This window comes from Calliphora vicina, chromosome 1 (genome assembly GCF_958450345.1).
Source record: "Calliphora vicina chromosome 1, idCalVici1.1, whole genome shotgun sequence".
NCBI classification, from domain to species: Eukaryota; Metazoa; Arthropoda; class Insecta; order Diptera; family Calliphoridae; genus Calliphora; species Calliphora vicina.
Genome location: NC_088780.1, coordinates 165441019 through 165461177, shown reverse-complemented (window position 1 = coordinate 165461177; position 20159 = coordinate 165441019). Strand labels below are relative to the sequence as shown.

The 20159-nt window shown below is 30.5% G+C and overlaps 1 long non-coding RNA gene across 1 annotated transcript in view; it reads left to right on the top strand.

Moving 5' to 3' along the window:
* LOC135960321 (uncharacterized) overlaps positions 1-20159 on the top strand; it is a 53422-nt gene that overhangs the window by 24131 nt on the left and 9132 nt on the right. The window lies entirely within an intron of this gene.

The window sequence follows — 20159 nt, the reverse complement described above, 5'->3', positions numbered from 1 at the left end:
TTTTCATTACAGCATCATTTATAGTTTTTTTATATGTTCATACTCACTCGTAAATACACAATAAATTTTCAATAAGACTTTAAATTTGTTTTTATTTTTTCTCATCTTGTTGCAACATTTTTATAACAGTACGAGCAACACACATAAATCGAGGGAAACCAAAAGCAACAAAGAAGAAATACAAAAAAAAGCACATTCTCTTCTAATTACACATTATTTTCTGCAATAAAATGTAACCAACAATAAATGCAGCATAAAAAGCAGCAGCAGTGCACAGTGGGGGAATTGAAAAAAGGTGGAAACAAATGTTTGGATAAATGGTTAGCTATGACCTTTTCCTAGCTTTCTGCCAGCATATTGATTCTGAGCCTAAAGAACTACTTATCTTTTGAGGCCAACAACAAATCAAGGCAATTTCGGTTACTCTGTTCCAAAGTGGAGCGTATCCCAGAGAGATCGTTCTGCATCGATCGAAACAAATAGTAGTAGAGCAGGGCACGTTCTGGACTATAAAGCTGGTCAGATAAAACTTCCCAACCACTTCATTTTAAATACTTTTTAACAGGTATTGCAACATGTGGCCGAGCGTTGTCATGATCATGGTCGTTTTTCGGCCAATGCTCGCTTCAAACGAATCAGTTGCGTTCGGTACAGGTTCCCTGTGATGGTCTGGCCAGATTTCAGCAGTTCATAACAGATAGGACCCTTTTGCTCTCACCAAATACAGATAATTACGTTAGCTCCATGGATATTTGGCTTTGGTGTCGATTCAGCTGGTTGGCAGGGCTTCACATACGATCTCTTAAGCTTCGGGATGTCATAATGGATCCATTTTTCATCGCAAGTAACGATTGGATGCAGCTCTCAAGCAGCATTTCATCTTTAAAGGTCTCTCAGTTTCAATTCGCATGTTACCCAATTCCCCTGCTTTTGGATGAATACTGCGCCTAGCAAACGTTTTGAAATTGCTGCTTAAGTTGGTCCCAATAATTTTGCAAGCTGTTGTTGAGTTCGACAACAATCTTCATGGAACAATGCCTCCATTTCTTGGTCTTCAAACTTGTTTGGCTGGCCTCTCTGAACAGCACAAACCATCTCTCGCAGGTTGAAACCGATGCACCAAAAGCTTCCGTGAGCAATCGGAGTTAGGTTAGGTGCCATGGGCAGCCGCTCCTCAAGCAGCTCACTTGGATCCATTCAGATCTGATCCCATTGTGATACTCAAGGGGTAGACATCAGGGTATTTACAATACTTCCGTTGCCTCCAGATTCCCGGATGAAGGAGTAGATTTGTGTAAGATTCATCCTTGATAGCTCGTCCAAGCATGATAGGAATGGAAATCAGGTGTGTCAGAGCCGGGCATTGGCAGAATAGGTGATACACAGTCTCTTCCTCTTCTTCATTATGACAGCTTCTACAGTAATCATTGCGCCGTAGGCGCATTCTTCTAGCACGTGTCCCGATTAAACAGTGTCCTATAATAAAGGAGACAATAATCTATAAGTAGATTCGTCCTACTGGCGAGCAATCGAAGTTAGAAGTTACAGATTTATTTCAGTTACCCACCCCAATGTGCAAAGCCAGCAGTAACAGCAATGACTACAAATCAAAAGAAAGCCTTCAAAAGGAAATTGCTGCCGCAAAGAGCTCGTACTCGAACTTGCAGTCTATTCAATGAGTAGACGAGTGAGTGTTACATGTTGGTGTGTAGTTGTTGTTCTGGTTCTTTACATTTTATTTTGTGTTTTTTTTTCTCTCGTCTTCAAAAAAATATATTTATTTTTTGACGGTAATGGCCTTCTGCGATTACAACTACTTAACTTGGCTAGTAAAGTATGAAATGAACCAACAACAATCGTATGGGAAAAATTAAAAAAAAGAAGAAAAAAACGAACGAAAGACAACGAAAAAAGGCATGAAGACGAGAGCAACTTTAATTGTGCTCTACTAGTCAAACCGGTTGTTATTACTGCGATGTATTTGTACCTAAAGCTTGTGTATTTCAAAGATGCACAGCCGAGCGAGCGAGTGAGCGAACGAACAAACGAGCTACTGCTGATGTGATGTGCAATTGGGCCAAATACTTGCAACATTACTCAAAACGAAACAACAGCAACAGCAGTGGTAAAAAAAAGAAGAATTCCCACCAAAGAAGATGGCAGACAAAGATACCAGACCAGTGCACAACAAAGTCAAACGTAAACAGGCAGCCAGCCAGCACGTCATACCGCCAGTCAGTCAAACAACATTGTATACGAAAAAATTGGCAGTTCGACGCAGTGGCAGTCATGCAGCCAACCTTTTAGCCAGTCATTGCTCGGCGCGCCGTATGTTATACATAGAGCATCTTTTCCTTATTTTCATTGCATTGCCTTTTTCTGGGTTTTGTTTTACGCTGTGCTTCCTACAGTTGTGCTGTTGGTTGGTTGGTCTTGCAGAATGTGTGTTTGATTGCAAAAACGTATAATAATAATAAAAAAAGGGTTGCTGCTGTGGGATCTTTTGTTGATCCGCATTTATGTTGCATGTATGTAGCTGCAGCAGAAGAGGACAAAGACGCAGAAGACCGGTAACCGGATAGAGCCAGCATGTTACAAAATAGTATCTACAGCTCGTAAGTGTGTTTGCTGAGTGTTGTATGTTCACAAAAAAAAACCAAAACCAGAGGAAAATAATGAAACCAGTTTCAAGTCTACAACATTGTCGCAAGTTCTTGTTGCCTTTGCTGTTGTTACTTATTAAACTGCATTCCTGCATTGTTGTAAATGTTCATTAGATTTATTGTGTTCATACCACCGCCTGAATGTTTGTTAAGTCAAACGAAATAAATTGTTTTACTTCTTTTTGCTGTTTTCAAATCAATTTTTAAGATTCTTTAAGTTCATTAGCTATGGGCTGGAGATTATAACAGCCACAACAAAAAAGCAACAACAAAAATGTGGTATTTCTCATGATTTTGCTCTTAAGCTTAAGCTCTTAATTTAAATTATGTAGCTTTGTTTTTTTGGTTTTCTAAGAAATTTTTTAAATTAGAAAGAAAATCTTTGGCTTTACACTCAGCTGTGATATAGAGCTGTTTGTAATTACACCAAAAATAATTGATTTTAAATGGCAATTTAAGAGAGACAAGAAGTGAATTGAGGAATATTAATGGCTTCTGTTTGACATATTAAAAAGCTGATTTATTTCATATGGTTATCATTGCTGAAATGTTCGACATTGGCTATTAATGACCTACGAGTATCTTTGAGAGGATTAAAGGTGATGTACATGGGAAAGCCATTTGTTCCACAAACAAATGACAAGGTCTGTGTGTTTTTTAAAGGATTTTATAAGATATTCAAACAAATTTATCAAAAAAGCGAAAATACTGTTCTAGGAGTAAAGACAGATTCATAGAATTTTCTATTGAAACTTGTTTTCAAATGTTTCGGGTTTCCTTGAAAATAAGGGGCTCTTTGTTTTGGATTGCTCCACAATTCCTTACTTAATATCTATCTAATAATTATTCCAAATAAGATTTGGAGATGTGTTCTCACGGGGAAGTATTCCAGAACCTTTCCTACAGATATTACTAATACAGATACTCCCACGAGTCCAAGGAATCACACGACTACTTTTCCGGAAGATATCCGTTTCTATAAGCATTCAACATCCCTCGATAGCATCCGAAGAACTCCAGTCTCATGTCAATGAGTTGGAGAAATGACCGCCCAAATGGAACGTAAAAGATAACGCTACCAAATGTACGAATGTTACATTCACTCTAGGAAGAGATAGATGTTCACCCATACAGACAAATAATATCAAAGTTCCAGAATACAACCATCTTAAGATGAATTCTAAACTGTCATCTAACATGAGCGCTACATATTAAATTTAAAGTAAAGCACATACGATTGAAGTCTGCTCAAATGCAGACCCAGTCATTGACAACCAAGTTCTCTTGCATCCAGCCATGCCTCCTCATCCAATATCTAAAAGCTACAAAGAAAGTATTTAACAACAACAGAAGCCAAGGTACGAAAGCACCCGTAATATGCGAGGATATAAATGGACAGAGATGTCTTAGAAGAATCCAAACCTTAGCCCTAGACAATGTTATTTAAGGATGAAAGTTGTGAATTTCTAAAAAACAATATTAAAGATAAAGAAGAACTCCATATTAATCTTTTGCAGGAACTCAAATCAAAACATTCTAAAATATAAGAATATTCAGAGCTCTACGTCCAGAATTTCTAAAGAGAAAGATTGAAGATAAATAAGAACTCCTTGTTGCTCTTTTGCAAGATCTCGATGCTGAACTATTCAGCTCTAAAATATCAGAATATTAAATCAGAGCTTTACATCCAACATTAAGATATTTTGCATGTTAAAAAAGCTACTTATTCGAGTGGTGAGGGCTCGCAAATACTTCTGGAATTATATGTTCTTTGAACGGCATGATAGCATCTTGTAGGAATTTTCCAATGAAACGGATGGTCATTTACTTTGAAGTGTGGAACTGAACGTAGCAATAAATGTTCAGTTCCACAATAAGTCACATCACGGTCTTGCAATATCAGCGTCTATGTTTGGAGACACAATAGCTTATTTTGGAAGAAGTTCACGAAGAACTTTCGTTCAGCACCGAGACTAAATTCGAAATAACATAGCACCAAGGAGCCTCTGGATGGTGTTTCATCTGCGAAAGCCGACGTCTTCGAAGAACGCAAACCTTCGTCCTAGACAATCTTCAAGGACAATAATGAAAAAAACAGCTCTACAGTATCAAGGTAATATGGTGAGATTAATGATTCACACCCTTTTGGGATCTTTTAGGAGTTAAACCTCTTCAAAATATCATTAAATCAACTGATACGAGCCCTTTCTTCAGAAATTATAAGATTATGTAATTTAAAATGTAAGTAAGGGGAATTAATAGCAATAAATGTTTAAGTTCCACGATAAGTCCCCATCCATACTGTGAAACATTTGCTGCAAAACATTTCAGTTTGATGATGAAAGAGAAATGAGGAATGGAAAAGGGTACTCTTTTTCATGTACATGAAGTTTTTGTTGAGTATATCATCCACATTTATTTTTTCGAATTCGTTCTGTACAGAAATGTCAAAAACTGAAAAGCAAAAACTTAAATGTGTGGACACGAATGCAGTTTCAGAAGAGAATTTAAAAATGTTTTGCAACAAATGTTCCACAGTGTGGACCTGGACTAAGACACATTGAATATCACAGTCTTTGATTCCTGAAACAACATCAGATTTTGAAAGACGTTCAGAACCGGATGACGACCAAGCGTAAATTCGAAACAACATAGAAACATGGAGCATGTGGATGTGGATGGCGTTTCATCTCCGAAAGCCAAAGTAGATTTTCAGGATACTGTTGCTGTGTTAATTAATGCCGTAAATCAGACGACACCATTGAAAGCATTCAAAATTCATTCTTTAGAAATGACAAACTTTCGGTTATAAGATTTGAGACATCTTAAAACTGAAATAACTCAAGCGTTTTGGTATAAGGAATCATACATATCCTATAACTATGTGGGAAGTAATGACATTCACATTAGTGTTTACGATCATGCGTGATCTGTTGAGATAGAGAAACAGTGAAAAGTTAAATTTAGTCGAAATCAAAGTGGAGAATGCAGCATATGGAATTTGCAAGAGACCAAAACATAAACGATCGGAATTTAACAATCTCTTAATAAGATCAACTGAATTTTAATGCTAGCATATCAACAAATCGGCACACATATCAGCAACCTTCTTATTTCTGTATATAGAAGGGTTTAGAGTACCTGAATTTATTATTTTTAAAGTGTTGTTAGCTCCTTCAGAAACTCTAATCTGGAACTTATTTCTAGGCAATAGTTTACCAACTAAGAATATCTTTTAAAACTACATATTGATAAGAAAAGCCTTCATAAATCATTCCAAAAATTAATTGATAATTATATGAGACAAATAAGTAAATACTTAAATTGATATGATTAACAATGTTTATATCCCTTTCTATTCCATTCAAATGTCTTTATACCAGTGTCTACCATCATCATAAATCAACTATCATCGTTTACCACCTTAATCATGGCAAATGAGGTGTGAAAATATTTAACTAAACGAACACCCAACAAATTATTAATTTAAAACCTTAAAAATGTTATCTAAAAGATTATAAATCAAGCCAGGTTAAATGTTTGAAGAAAACCTGGACAAAAAGTCAATTAAATTGTGTTTATTTAGTAAACAACCCAAGCAAATAAACAAATAAACCAGGAAACAAAAACAACAACAACAGCAGCATTAATAATCAAACAAAATATTAATTTACAAAAACATACTTGAAAAGTAATTGATATGCTAAGCAAGTCATACCGACAGACAGACAGACAGACCCAACCAACAACACAATAAAGAAGCAACATGTTTTCTACAGCAATACAATTTTCTATTTGAAATTTATTCTGATATTCTTTTTTACTTTGTAGTAGTAAATTGCACCAATTCTATATTTGTTTCCGGAGATAAAAATTGGAAAAAAAAATCAAACTGAAAAACATTTTCACTAGTTGTTCTTATCCTAATATCGATTCAAATACACACACACAAACACACACACACACTTAACAACAAACATGTCGGCAAATACATGCAAGTGTTATTGGGAAAGAAAGTAGTAAAGATTAAAAGGAAATAAATATCTATAAAAAAAAATAATATGAAGAAAATGTCTAAGAAATGGACAGAAAGAAGTAAATATTGAATGAAAAAATGATTGTCAAAAGTGATAGAAATCTAAAGTGTGTAACACAACAGCAATAAAATGAAGCTTTTAAATTCACACATCCCTATGTATGAGAAAATACAGAATAATCTTTTCAATGCGATCGTTTGTATCTGACAAGCAGCTAAAGTTTTTAATTATTTCGGGAGAAACGGTTTACTAACCAAATCAATATTTCATATTGGGATCACCACCATTCAGAATGTGTTTATAACTGAGTTTAAATACATTCATATCATTAGAAAATTGAGATCTTCAAACACATCATTAAACTACTGTCGAAAGAAAAAACTTCTTTCTATGTTTCCTGGGACAACAACAGATTTTGAACGATGTTTACGAAATTTGTTCAGAAAAGAATTATGACCTTGTCTAAATTTAGAACAGTAACATGGTGCCTCGGTATAAATCTCTATCCCTTCGGGACAAACAAATTAATCAGTCAATTACATTAAATGACTGTTGAATGCAGAAATCTGTTATGATATGGAACTCAAAAGAACATTTTGGGAACCATCAATAATAGTTAGTAAAGAAGTGGTAGAAATACTACTTTTTTTAAAAAAGAAATACGTACATACTAGTTTTTTGTTTTTAAAATACTACTACATATTTTAAAAAAGTAGTATAAATAAAATTGTTTAAAAAAAGTAGAAGAAATACTACTATTTTTTTAAAAACAGTAGTAGAAATACTACTATTTTAAAAAAAGTAGTAGAAATACTACTATTTTTTTTAAAAAAGTAATAGAAATACTACTTTTTTTGTAGAAATACTACTCTTTTTTTAAAAAAGCAGTAGAAATACTATTATTTTTTTAATAAAAAGTAGTAGAAATACTACTATTTTTTAAAAAATTAGTAGAAATACTACTATTTTTTAAAAAATTAGTAGAAATACTACTATTTTTTAAAAAAGTAGTAGAAATACTACTATTTCTTAAAAAAGTAGTAGAAATACTACTATTTTTTAAAAAAGTAAAAGAAATACTTTTTTTAAAAAAAGTAGTAGGAATACTACTATTTTAAAACAGTAGTATAAATACTACTATTTTTTAAAAAGTAGTAGAAATACTACTATTTTTAAAAAAAAAGTAATAGAAATACTACTTTTTTGTAGAAATACTACTATTTTTTTAAAAAAGCAGTAAAAATACTACTATTTTTTTTATAGAAATACTACTATTTTAGAAAAAGTAGTAGAAATACTACTATTTTTTTAAAAAAAAGTAGTAGAAATACTACTATTTTTTAAAAAAGTAGAAAAAAAATACTACTATTTTTTAAAAAAGTAAAAGAAATACTTTTTTTAAAAAAAGTAGTAGAAATACTACTATTTTAAAACAGTAGTATAAATACTACTATTTTAAAAAAGTAATAGAAATACTACTTACTTAAAAAAAAGTAGTAGAAATACTACTATTTTAAAAAAGTAGTAGAAATACTACTATTTTTTAAAAAAGGTATTAGAAATACTACTATTTTTTTAAAAAAAGTGGTAAAAATACTACTATTTTTTTTAAAAAAGTAGTAGAAATACTACTATTTTTTAAAAAAGTAGTAGAAATACTATTATTTTTTTAAAAAAAGTAGTAGAAATACTACTATTATAAAAAAGTAGTAGAAATACTACTATATTTTTAAAAAGTAATATAAAAAAAAGTATTTTTTAAAAAAAGTAGTTGAAATACTATTTTTAAAAAAAGTAGTAGAAATACTACTATATTTTAAAAAAATAATAGAAATACTACTTTTTTAAAAAAAAGTAGTATAAATACTACTATTCTTTTAAAAACAGTATTAGAAATACAACTATTTTTTTAAAAAAAGTAGTAAAAATACTACTATTTTAAAAAAAGTAGTAGAAATACTACTATTTTTTTAAAAAAAGTAGTAGAAATACTACTATTTTAAAAAAAAGTAGCAGAAATACTTCTATTTTTTTTAAAAAAGTAGTAGAAATACAACTATTTTAAAAAAAGTAGTAGAAATACTACTATTTTTTTAATAAAAGTAGTAGAAATACTACTATTTTTTAAAAAAAGTAGTAGAAATACTATTTTTAAAAAAAGTAGTAGAAATACTACTATTTTAAAACAGTAGTATAAATACTACTATTTTAAAAAAGTTGTGGAAATACTTCTTTTTTTAAAAAAGTAGTAGAAATACTACTATTTTTTTTAAAAAAAGTATTAGAAATACTACTATTTTTTAAAATAAAGTAGTAGAAATCAGCTACAACTTTTAATCAATTATGACGATGCTTCGTAGTAATCCAGACAAATTTATGCTTCATTTTGCAACCACAGACCAAAGTGGAGAAATGTTGTTTTCAATAGTAAGAAACATGGGTCTTGTGTATCGCCCTACAAAGATTTTTTTGTTTTCAAACAACTTTTTCGTCTACCCTCGCATTAATGTGCATATATACATTAGAGTTAGTAAATGCAAACATTTCATGTACACAAATCCATACATCTATACTTGTGTTTGATTGTATATGTATGTATGGTGTATTAATATATGTATTCTGAGTGTGTGTTTGTATATGCACTATTGCCTAAATAAATATTGATTGAGTACAAAAAAAAAAAAATAAAACTATGTAGAAATGCACAAACATGTGCTCACTCACTGCAGTGTCGGCTGCATGGAGAAAAGTGAGAAAATAAATATTAATTTAAAAACTAATAAAACTCAATGTATGGATTATTGATTGTATGATTAAGTGAGTGAATGAGTGAGTGTGTATGTAGTTTTCCCTGATCATAACAAATGTAAATGTATGTATGAGTCTACAATTTATACAAATTTTTATTTATATTATTGTTTATTTTGTTGCTGGTATAGATATTTATATTTTTATTTGACACACGTTTTTTCTGTTTTTGAAATGAGGAGTTTTTCGCTTTCGTTAGAAGTTAAAAGGTTTCTAAACAAGGCACTGTAAGAAAATATCGTGAGGATTGTTTAAGATAAAGATAATTTTTAATTTAAATGATGAATGTTGAAATTTATTAAAAAACTATAAACAAATCATAGAAACTAAGTGTTATGTTAGCGTTACGATTTAAAAGAGACCGGTAACATTAAAGAAAAGGATGATGATAAATATGGAATGTCTCATATAGGAGCGTTATAGGGGTCTTTCCATATCAATCCTTATTTTTTGCCCGAAATTATTATATTATTATATTTATTTCTAATACAAATAACAAGACATTTTAAAAACCATTTACAGAAAGTCTATAGGAGAACATTATTTTATTAAAATATAAATTATGCTTAAATAGCCCCTTAGTGTTATGTAAAGATTGCCTAAACAAATTATAAATTTCCATTTCTGTATTTAACAAGTAGTAGGTTATTGACACCACTCCCTCAATAGCTGTCATTGACAATGTCAAAGTGAAATATTTGAAAATTTTTAAACTAAAAGATTATCTAGGTACCTGTGTCCAAAACTCATCATAATGTGATTGATGAGTGCTGCCTTATTTATGTTTACCCAGCACTTAAGAACCCTATGTGACATATATTTGTACTTACACGCACTTATTTAAAAAAAATCGAATATTTTAAATTTTTTCCCTTCAATATATTTAAGTTTTTAAGTGCTCTTGTAAACACAAGACAAAAATGTTTAACAAATTTGGTGTGTAGGTTTCAAATTTCAATTAACACTTGTCGTTCTAATACTAAGAACTAAATGAAACTATTTGAAATTAAGAAGTTAACAAAATATTAAAATTATTTGTTAATTTATCCTTGAGGCTAGGAAATTCTGAGAAGAAGAAAAACTGCTCTATTTAGTGATGTAGTTTTAGATCGTGTAACAGTTATGGGATGTTTATTATACAAATAAAATATTTAGTTAATGAAATAACCCAGAAGGTTGTGAATAATTCTCTTGAAAATAATGTATGTATTGAAATCAGTGGCCGACTTAAAGAGAACATGAAACAGTTGTTAACAAGTTGGGAATTCCAAACTGCAGGAATGATTCAATAAGGAATTAATTCTATAAAGAATGAATTATTAGAGAAATGAATTAAATGTTTTTGAATTACAAAGGAATTTAAACAAGGAAATCACTCGCGATGCATGGTTTAATTCAATTCTTAATTGATTGAATTTGAATTTGAAAATTTAATTAAGAATTAATTCTTTCGAATCTTTGGTTTTTAGTGAACATAGAAATCATTTAATTGCTGGGTGTTGATTTATTAAAAACCTGCTAAAGTATTGAGTATAAGGCAATCAAAAATAATACTAAATTATTGTTTTAATTGCAATTGTATATTCATGACAAACAAAGACAATTTTTAGATCCCAATCAGCGATTAAAAGTTCTCTAATCAATGTTTATATTGATTCAGGAATTTGAATTAGGTTGCATTAACGTTAATCCATTAAATCGTGGGAACGAAATTAGTCAAACACTTTTATAGAATCTGAATTAGATTAGATTTGAACTTTTATTTTGACATCATCGTAAGAAATCTGACTTACACTGAATAATGATATGATATGAAACTTAAAAGAATATGTCGGGTTAAATCCTGCTCTTCACCAGTTAGGTGCTTCAATTTACTAAAGCTGATCACTGCTAAAACTGAGATCAGCATAAATTTTTAGTGAGTAATAGCGATGTTTTAAAGCAATCAAACATATTTTTCATTCGTTTTGTAACCATTGATGAAGTATGGAAGAAATGCTGGTTCCAACAACGAGATCACTTTAGAAACAAATTCATATTCCTCAAGAGTTGGTCAAATTCTTTTACGTATTTATAAGGGATCAAGAACGGCAGGATCCCCTTAGAAACAAATTTATACTCAGGAGTTCTGCAATAATGTTTGGGCTGTCTCCCAGTTAGATGACGAAATTAGCTCAAACTGATCGTATGCGATCAGCTACTACTTCTAATGAGTAATGGTGATGCTTTAGAGCAATGAATACTTTGTTATTCTTTTTTTGTAACCTTTAATGAAGTACGAATACAATACACCACGATCGCCTTAAAACAAATTCATAATCAATAGTACGAACTTAAAAGACCATGCTGGGTTAAATTGCATTTTTGTTCCAATGACAAGATCGCATAAGAAATAAATTGATTCTCCCCAAGATCAAGAAGGCATTTACAACAAATATTTTATTGATTTCAAACTACTTTTTCTACTAACCTTGTGCTCTGACTAATGCTGAAATTAGTAGAGAAGAAATTTGAGCGAGATTTCAAATTTCACAGAATGAGAAGAAAATGTCAGAGCCAGATTTTTGGAACTTTTTATTATAGAAAGAATACTTCTGACATCAATCCAAAGTTCAAACAGTCAAAAAAGTTTGAAGACCAAGAATTGGTGGCATTACTCCATGAAGATTGTTGTAAAACTCAACAAGAGCTTGCAAAATCATTGCCGGCTACTCAATCAGCAATTTCAAAACGTTTTCGATCAGCAGGATACATTCAAAGGCAGGGAAATTCGGTTCCAGTTGAATACACCCCGAGAGACCTTGAAAGACGATTTCCGAAATGATGCTTGAACTCGATAAAAGAAAATTATTTTTGCATCGAATCATTACATGCGACGAAAAATGGATCCATTACGATAACCCGAAGCGTAAGTGATCGTATGTGAAGGCTGGCTAACCAGCCGAATCGAAACCAAAGCCAAATATCGATGGCTCTAAGGTAGTTCTCTGTATTTTGTGGTAGCAAAAGGGTCCTATCTATTATAAACTGCTCAAATCTGACCAGACCATCACAGGGCACCTGTATCAAACGCAACTGATTCGTTTGATGAGAGCATTTACCGAAAAAAACGCACAGCATTTGCGGCCAGACATGAAACTGTAATATTCCATCATGACAACGGTCGGCCACATGTTACAATACCTGTTAAAAAGTGGTTGGGAAGTTTTGCCTCACCTTCTTTATAGTCCAGGCCTTTCCCGGCCGACTACTATTTGTTTCGATCGAAGTAGAAGGCTCTCTCTGGCATAAGCGCTTCACTTTGGAACAGAGTATCCGATATTGGCTTAATTCGTTCTTAGCCTCAAAAGATGAGCAGTTATTTTGGCTCGGAGTCCATATGTTGCCAGAAAAATGGGAAGAAGTCATGGCTAACAATGGCCAATACTTTGAATGAATTTATAATGTACAAATGTTACAAAATAAATGCTACAAATTTGAAAAATCCCGCATTTTTAAGTCATGCACCTATTAAAAAAATTTGTTTTTCAAAAAAAAAAAAATGGTTTTCACTACAAAAATGTTTCAATCTTTATCTGAAAGCTGTATAAGACTCTTCATTGCCTAATAGCTCTCTTACTTGTTTAGACATAATTGCTGATATAAAGTTTTTTTAAATTTTATTTTCCACATCTGTAATAAGAGGTCTTAAAATTGATCGAGTGACCCGTATCATTCTAAGGGTTGCGGGTTCGATTCCCACGAAATACTCTCGATGTTTGTGCAGACTGTTTATTTTTAAAAAGTTAAACTTATGATTTTCATATGTAAAATGCTCTAATTAAACTTTATATTTTGGACTATGTCTTTTCGATTATTTGAAACAACATTTATTTTGCATATATTTTCTCTCATTGCGGTTATATGATCCGCTGCCACTTGATTCCTTTATACATTGCTTTAGTTACGTGTATTTAGAAAGTTAGTGAAAGTCAATATTTTATTATATTTTTTTAAAATTTTAATAAAATCTATACATTTTTAAATAATTTTATTGCATTTTAAGGTAATTGAATCTAAACAAAGGAATCAATTTATTAGTTTATTTATTATCCTTTTGTGGCCTGAAACAACAACTAGGATTTAATATTATTATTAAATTTATATGGAAAACTAAACAAACAAAAACCATAAAACTATAAATATTGTAAAGCAGATATTTTCATTTAAAAAACCATAAATATTTTTGAAATTAAACACTATAAAGATATTCTGGGAAAAGCGTGCCAAGGGTTGCTCTCTGTTTATTGTCATGATTTGACGAATAATTTTAAGAAAAAAACAAATAAAATACAGCCATGGGTGCCAAGTAAAGACAGACAGACAGACGGACGGACTGACAGTACGCTGTGTAAGAGTTTGAGTTTAAAAAGCGATTTTAATCAGTTATGAAGGGAATAATTTTTAACAGAGACAAAAGAAGAAAAAAAAAATTAAGTACAACAAAATAAAAAAAGGTACTTTAACAGCCATAAAATACAAAGAAAGAGACTTAAACAGAAAATCAAACGCACTCGTCAGTCACACCATACATTTTGTGTTCCCATAAACGCCATGAAAAGTCAAATGGGGTTTGGTGTCAGATTGTGGTGAGGGTGTGTAGATGTGTGTGCGGTTAATGATAAAATCTAAAATCAATTTCGAAAAGTCATAAAAAAGCTGTATCATGTTTATTAATTTCAAATATCAAATCAAATCTATAAAAATTATTAAACCTAACTCTGCTGTAAGCAATGAAATGTTTAGTTTAATGAAACTTAATGAAAAAGTTATAACTATTCATTTACTAAAGATTATTAAACATATGATTTCTCTAACCAAAACCCTCGAATAATCAACAAGTCTGGATATAGTGTGAGAGTTAGCAACATGATGATGATGCATGAAATTTTATTTGAAAATTAATAGAAAAGAAAACCCAAAAGCCACAGGGGGGTTTTCTATTTCGGTTTCTTGTACGGGATATCATTTACAGTTAACTTTCCAAAGTACCCGGATCTAACAAGTTTTATCTTGAAGAAATCATCTTTTCCCATAAAAATCCCTAAAATTGTAACCTTAAACTTTGTGTGTGACACTGAAATGTGTTATGAGGGTTTTTTTAAACATAATTTACACTCACTTTTCCATAAATTGAAATTTTAAACTGTTGAATTTTATTGATTTGCATTTAATGCAGATTTATTAAAATAAAAAAGAAATTTCTCATTTTTTTCTTTAGCTCAGAGATGCTGGTTTCTTTATAATTTTAATTAAGAATTTATATTTATTTGTGGTGTCAGCCACCCTCCGGTTTGATGGCATTTTAAAGTGTCAATTTTTAAATATAAATCATCTCTTTTAATGACTGCATCTGGGTAATAATTTAACATATTTTTTAAAAAACTCATTATGAGTTTTTTTGTTAGTGGTTTCAGTTTATATAAAACTGTATATCAAATGTATTTAGACTCTTAAATTTATTAAAAAGAGAATTTCGCTTATTTTATTTTTCTACTTGTGTTTTCTTTACAGAGTCATCATCAACAGCAGCAAAGACAAACCACCCAGCCAGCAACCAGGACGCACTTGACATGTCTTCAGAATTTATTTCACACTTTAAACGTTAAACACAAGCCAGACCACCAACAACTTCTCATCAGCGTCATCATTACTACAATACTCATACTCCTCATAGACCCACTCTTCCAAAAGAACATTGGCAAGAGCACAACAAATATTACTGGCAGAGGCCGTCATATTAGTATTAAAACGTTAATAATTTTCGTTTTGCTTTTTTGCACACGGTAAATATTTCCTCTTGAAAAATGTTCAGATATTTACGCGCATTTGTCTAAGTTAATAAAGGAAATGAGTTGGTATTTAAAACCATTGGAGAATTCTGCCACAAATAAATGAATTTTTATGCTGTAAATTATTCTCATCATTAACGTAATCGTCATCATCATCATCATACACATCATTATAATTATAATAATCGTTGTCGTTGCCGTCTTCTTATTCATTGTCCGTAACATCGTTAACATTGCCTTTAAATTTTTTAGAAATTTTTGTTAAATATTTTTCTTTCCTAACAACGTCTGCCAGTGTGTATCTCTCTATAGATATGTTTAACAAAATGATGATTTACCTTAAAAAAATGTGCGAAAAATTATAAATAATAACAAGGCTCTAATTTTCTAAGCAAACTGTGTAAATTCAAGGTTTTTTAACAACCAGTTTCAGACATAAAAAAATCTTTTTTTTAAATAGCAATAAATTAAACATTCAAAGTTCAAAATGTTAAAGCTTTGAGCTTAAATTTTATTTAATAATAATGTTAAAATTGCCACTTAGGCTTTTAATTAAGTGACTTTTTCCAGGATATATGTAAAAAAAGTATTCTTTTTTAATTATTTGTGAAAAATTTATAAAAAATTTAAAAAGAGTGAAAATAATTGTCTTAAAAAAGTTTTAAAAATGCTTTAATACGAAAATATTAAAAGAAAATATCTTATGAAAATTATTTTTAATTAAAAGTATATCAAAGTACCGTAAACTATAACGTGTACTATATAAAAAAGATACTTTTATTAAAAAGTATTTTACTTGAAAAATGCAAAAAAGTACTTTTTTTTAATAATGAAAAAAAATCTTGTGAAAAATGTATCAACAATTTAATAATAATGTTAAAATTGCCGCTAAGGTTTTTAATTAAGTGACTTTTCTCAGGATTTTAATTATTTGTGAAAAGTGTGTGAAAAATTTATTACAAACTAGCTTGACCCGGTGCGCTTCGCTACCCCTGTCGAAGTAAAATAAAAAAATGTGAAAAGATTTTATAAGCAAATAAGTTAATATAATTAAAACTGGAATTTCTTGATTGTGATTAATTGCATACTATGCCGTTGAAGGTATTAAAAATATCCTGTGATTTTAAAAAATCTTGAAGCTTTTTTTAAGACATTCGCCTATTTTTAGTCAGACTGCTTATAATGATATGAAAGCTATTTATTATAATAGTTAAATTAATGCTTCAAATGAGTTATTTTGTTACCATTGTAGATAAAATATATACATATTCGAATATCAAGTGAATCTAATTGTAAGAGTCTTTAAACTTTGTGTAAATTACGTTGATGCCACTGTCCTGTTATGCCAGAAATTAAGAAGGGGTGCCACACCCCTTGTTCCCATCCGTCCCAATTTTGGATAAACTTCATGTACTGGTAAGAAATTGATTCGTATAAAGTTTGAAGGCTGTCGCAATAATAGTTCCGCAGATATTTAAAAATACTATATACTTTGCATGGGAAGTTACACGCCCACTTATCCACTCCAGCCCATTTTCAGCTATTCTATGTAAAATGATAAGAGAGCTATTCGGACAAAGTTGAAATAACTAATTACTTTGTATGGGAGGTGACTCACCCCGAGTTCCGATCCTTCCCATTTTTTTATTAACTTCTTGCACTGATAAGAAATTAACTCATATGAAGTTTGAAGCCTTTCACATTTACAGTTCTCCAGATATTCGAAAATAACTATTTACTTTGTATGGTAGGTGCCACGCCCACTAATTTAATACCGCCCATTTTCAGCCAAACCATGTAAAATGATAAGGGACTAAATTTCAAGACTTCCACAATTATAGTTCACCATATATTTGAAAATAACTATTTACTTTGTATGGGAGGTGTCACACCCCCTGTTCCGATCCGTCCCATTTTCAGTTAAACTTCAAACAGTGATACGAAATTGATTCGTGTAAAGTTTGAAGATAGTCACAATTTTAGTTCTGCAGATATTCGAAAATAACTATTAACTTTGTATGGGTGGTACAAATTTTGCCCTCTTTTGTCCCTTTGTGGTCCAAGCTAAGAAAAACTATATAGTCTATTATTGCTTCCAAGTAATGGAATATCTATGTTCCAAATTTCAATCAAATCGGTGCAGCCGTTTACTCTTGATTGTTTAAGAACTAAAGGTACCAATTTTTCCGGTTTTCCCCCTTTAAATCTTTTTTGGTCCAAGTATTAAAAAAAGATATAGCCTATTGACGCTTGCAAGTAAGGATCTATCTATGTTCCAAATTTAAATAAAATCGGTTCAGCCGTTTAGGCGTGATGCTCAAACAAACCAACAAACAAACAAACTTACAAGGACATTTATATATTTATATAGATTTAAAAACAGTGCTTAGATATTAATTGAATTAAAAATATACTTTTTTAAAAATAGTACCAAAGTACTAAAAATTCTTTAATACGAACATAAAATAGGATATATGTAAAAAGTACTTTTTTTTTTAATTATTTGACTTAAATTGACTTAAAAAAAGTACTTATTTTAAAACAGTACCAAAGTACTAACATTGCTTTAATATATGTAAAAAAGTACTTTTTTAATTATTTTTGAAAATAGTTTGAAAAATATATTTAAAATTTAAAACCAGAAATTATTGGGTGTATGAATTTGAACGCCGTTTTTGTTTTTAACAACCTGTATGTCATTTAGAAGGGTACATATCTGTCATTATTCTCAATTAGTTATTGAACATTTGAAAGCTTTTTTTGCGTCGAAAATGTCGAATTTTTTTTTTGCCAATAAAGCGACTTTCTTTAATTTGATAGATGGTTTGTTCGGTTCAGAAGTGGTGATTTGGACACGGAAGACCAAGATCACCTAGGCCAACCAATAAAGTTTGTAGACCAAGAATTCGAGGAATTACTCCATTAAGATTTTTGTAAAACTCTACAAGAGCTTGCAAAATAATTGTGAGCTACTCAAGCAATAATTTCAAAACGTTTGCGAGCAGCAACGGATTCATCCAAATTAAATACAATACTAATTGAAGCCGAGATACCATGAATTAATATTTTGCAGCTTGAACGCTATAAAACAAAATCATTTTTCCTCCGAATTATTACTTTCGATGCAAAATGGATCCCAAGGGTAAGAAATTGTATGTGAAGCCCACCCAACCAGCCGAAACGACACCAAAGCCAAATATCCATGGTTCTTAAGTAATTCTCTATATTTGGTGGGAACAAAAGGGTATATTATGAGCTGCTGAAATCTGAGCAAACCATCACAGGGAACCTGTAATGAATGCAACTGATTCGTTGAAGCGAACATTGGCTGAAAAGCTCCCAGAATATGTGGAACAGACATGAAACCGAAATATTCCATCATGACAACGCTAGGCCACGTGTTGCAATACATGCTAAAAAGTTTTTAGAATGAAGTGGTTGATAAGTTTTGCCTCACCCGCCTTGTAGTTGGACCATGCCCCGTCCGATTACTATTTGCTTCGATCAATGCAGAACGCTCTCTCTGTATACGCTTCACTTTGGCTTGATTCGTTCTTTTGGCTCAGAAAGATGGGAAACAAAAATGTTGGGTACTGGATAACTACTTGTAATTTCCCTAGATTACAAATAAAGTGCAATGTAAAATATATTGCCAAAGGGATGTAATGCGTTAACTCCAAACTACCATTACCGTCGTTCTCTAAATTATTTTAAATTATGAAAATACATAGTTTTGTTTACTAATTAATTTTGTTTAATAATTGAGTTTATTGAAATTTCCGTTATTCTTAAAGTATCGTTAACCATGTAACAGCAAATACTATTACCGAAATAAGCCAAATTAACGTAACCATTTCGAATCAGTAGTCAACCTGGCTTAATTATAACATTTCCTCAACCAAATTATGGAGTTGGAGCAGTAGATTATGTTTTTAATCCTCATTTGATCCAATATTTAGCTGTTTATAAATGCCAGTTGTTAAGTGTTTACGATAGAGGATGCGAAATTACATATCGTCACTTAAAATGCAAAATAACGTAACATCACTTTTCATAAGTTTATATGAGAAGCAAAAAACAATATAAAATGAAAACTACTTGAGATATTGAAACAAAATTTTCAAATCTGAATTACAATGACTAGAAATATATTTTATGAAAAAAAAAATATTTTTTTTCAAATACACTTTAAGATATGTGGCTTACGTTTTTTTTAATTTTTATTTTCTGAAACAAAAAAACGTATCATCAATATAAATTTTTATGAAAAAATAAAAACTTAAATAAAAATATTTTTTTTTTTTTAAATAAAAGCAGTTTATATATACATTTTTAATTTTATTATGTTTTTTTTTTAAATTACTAACAACTACTTTTTTAAACTAAAAAAGGGTTTTCATTAAATTTTCATTAAGACTGCAAAAAATATTCAATTGCAACAAATTTATTTAAAAAAAATTAGGATACTAAGATTTATTAATTAATTACTCAAAGCTTATACGTTATTTTGTTTAAGAATATCATATACTTGATGATACTTTAGTTTCAATTTTGGTTATTTTTGATAGTAAAAGTTTAAATCGTAATCAATAATAAAATCAATTTCGAATTTTTTGATGATACGTTGTTTTGTATTTTAGGTGACGATATGACACGATCAGTGTTTATAAGAAAACGGTTTGTTGGTTAAGTTCAAATTGGAACTTTTTTTTTTTAAACATATTTGATAAAACCGAAATTGCGAAGAAAATTAGATTTTTCGGTTAACTAGACTCGTTCTATAATAATATTTATTTATTGTGTTAATGAGTTATTAAATT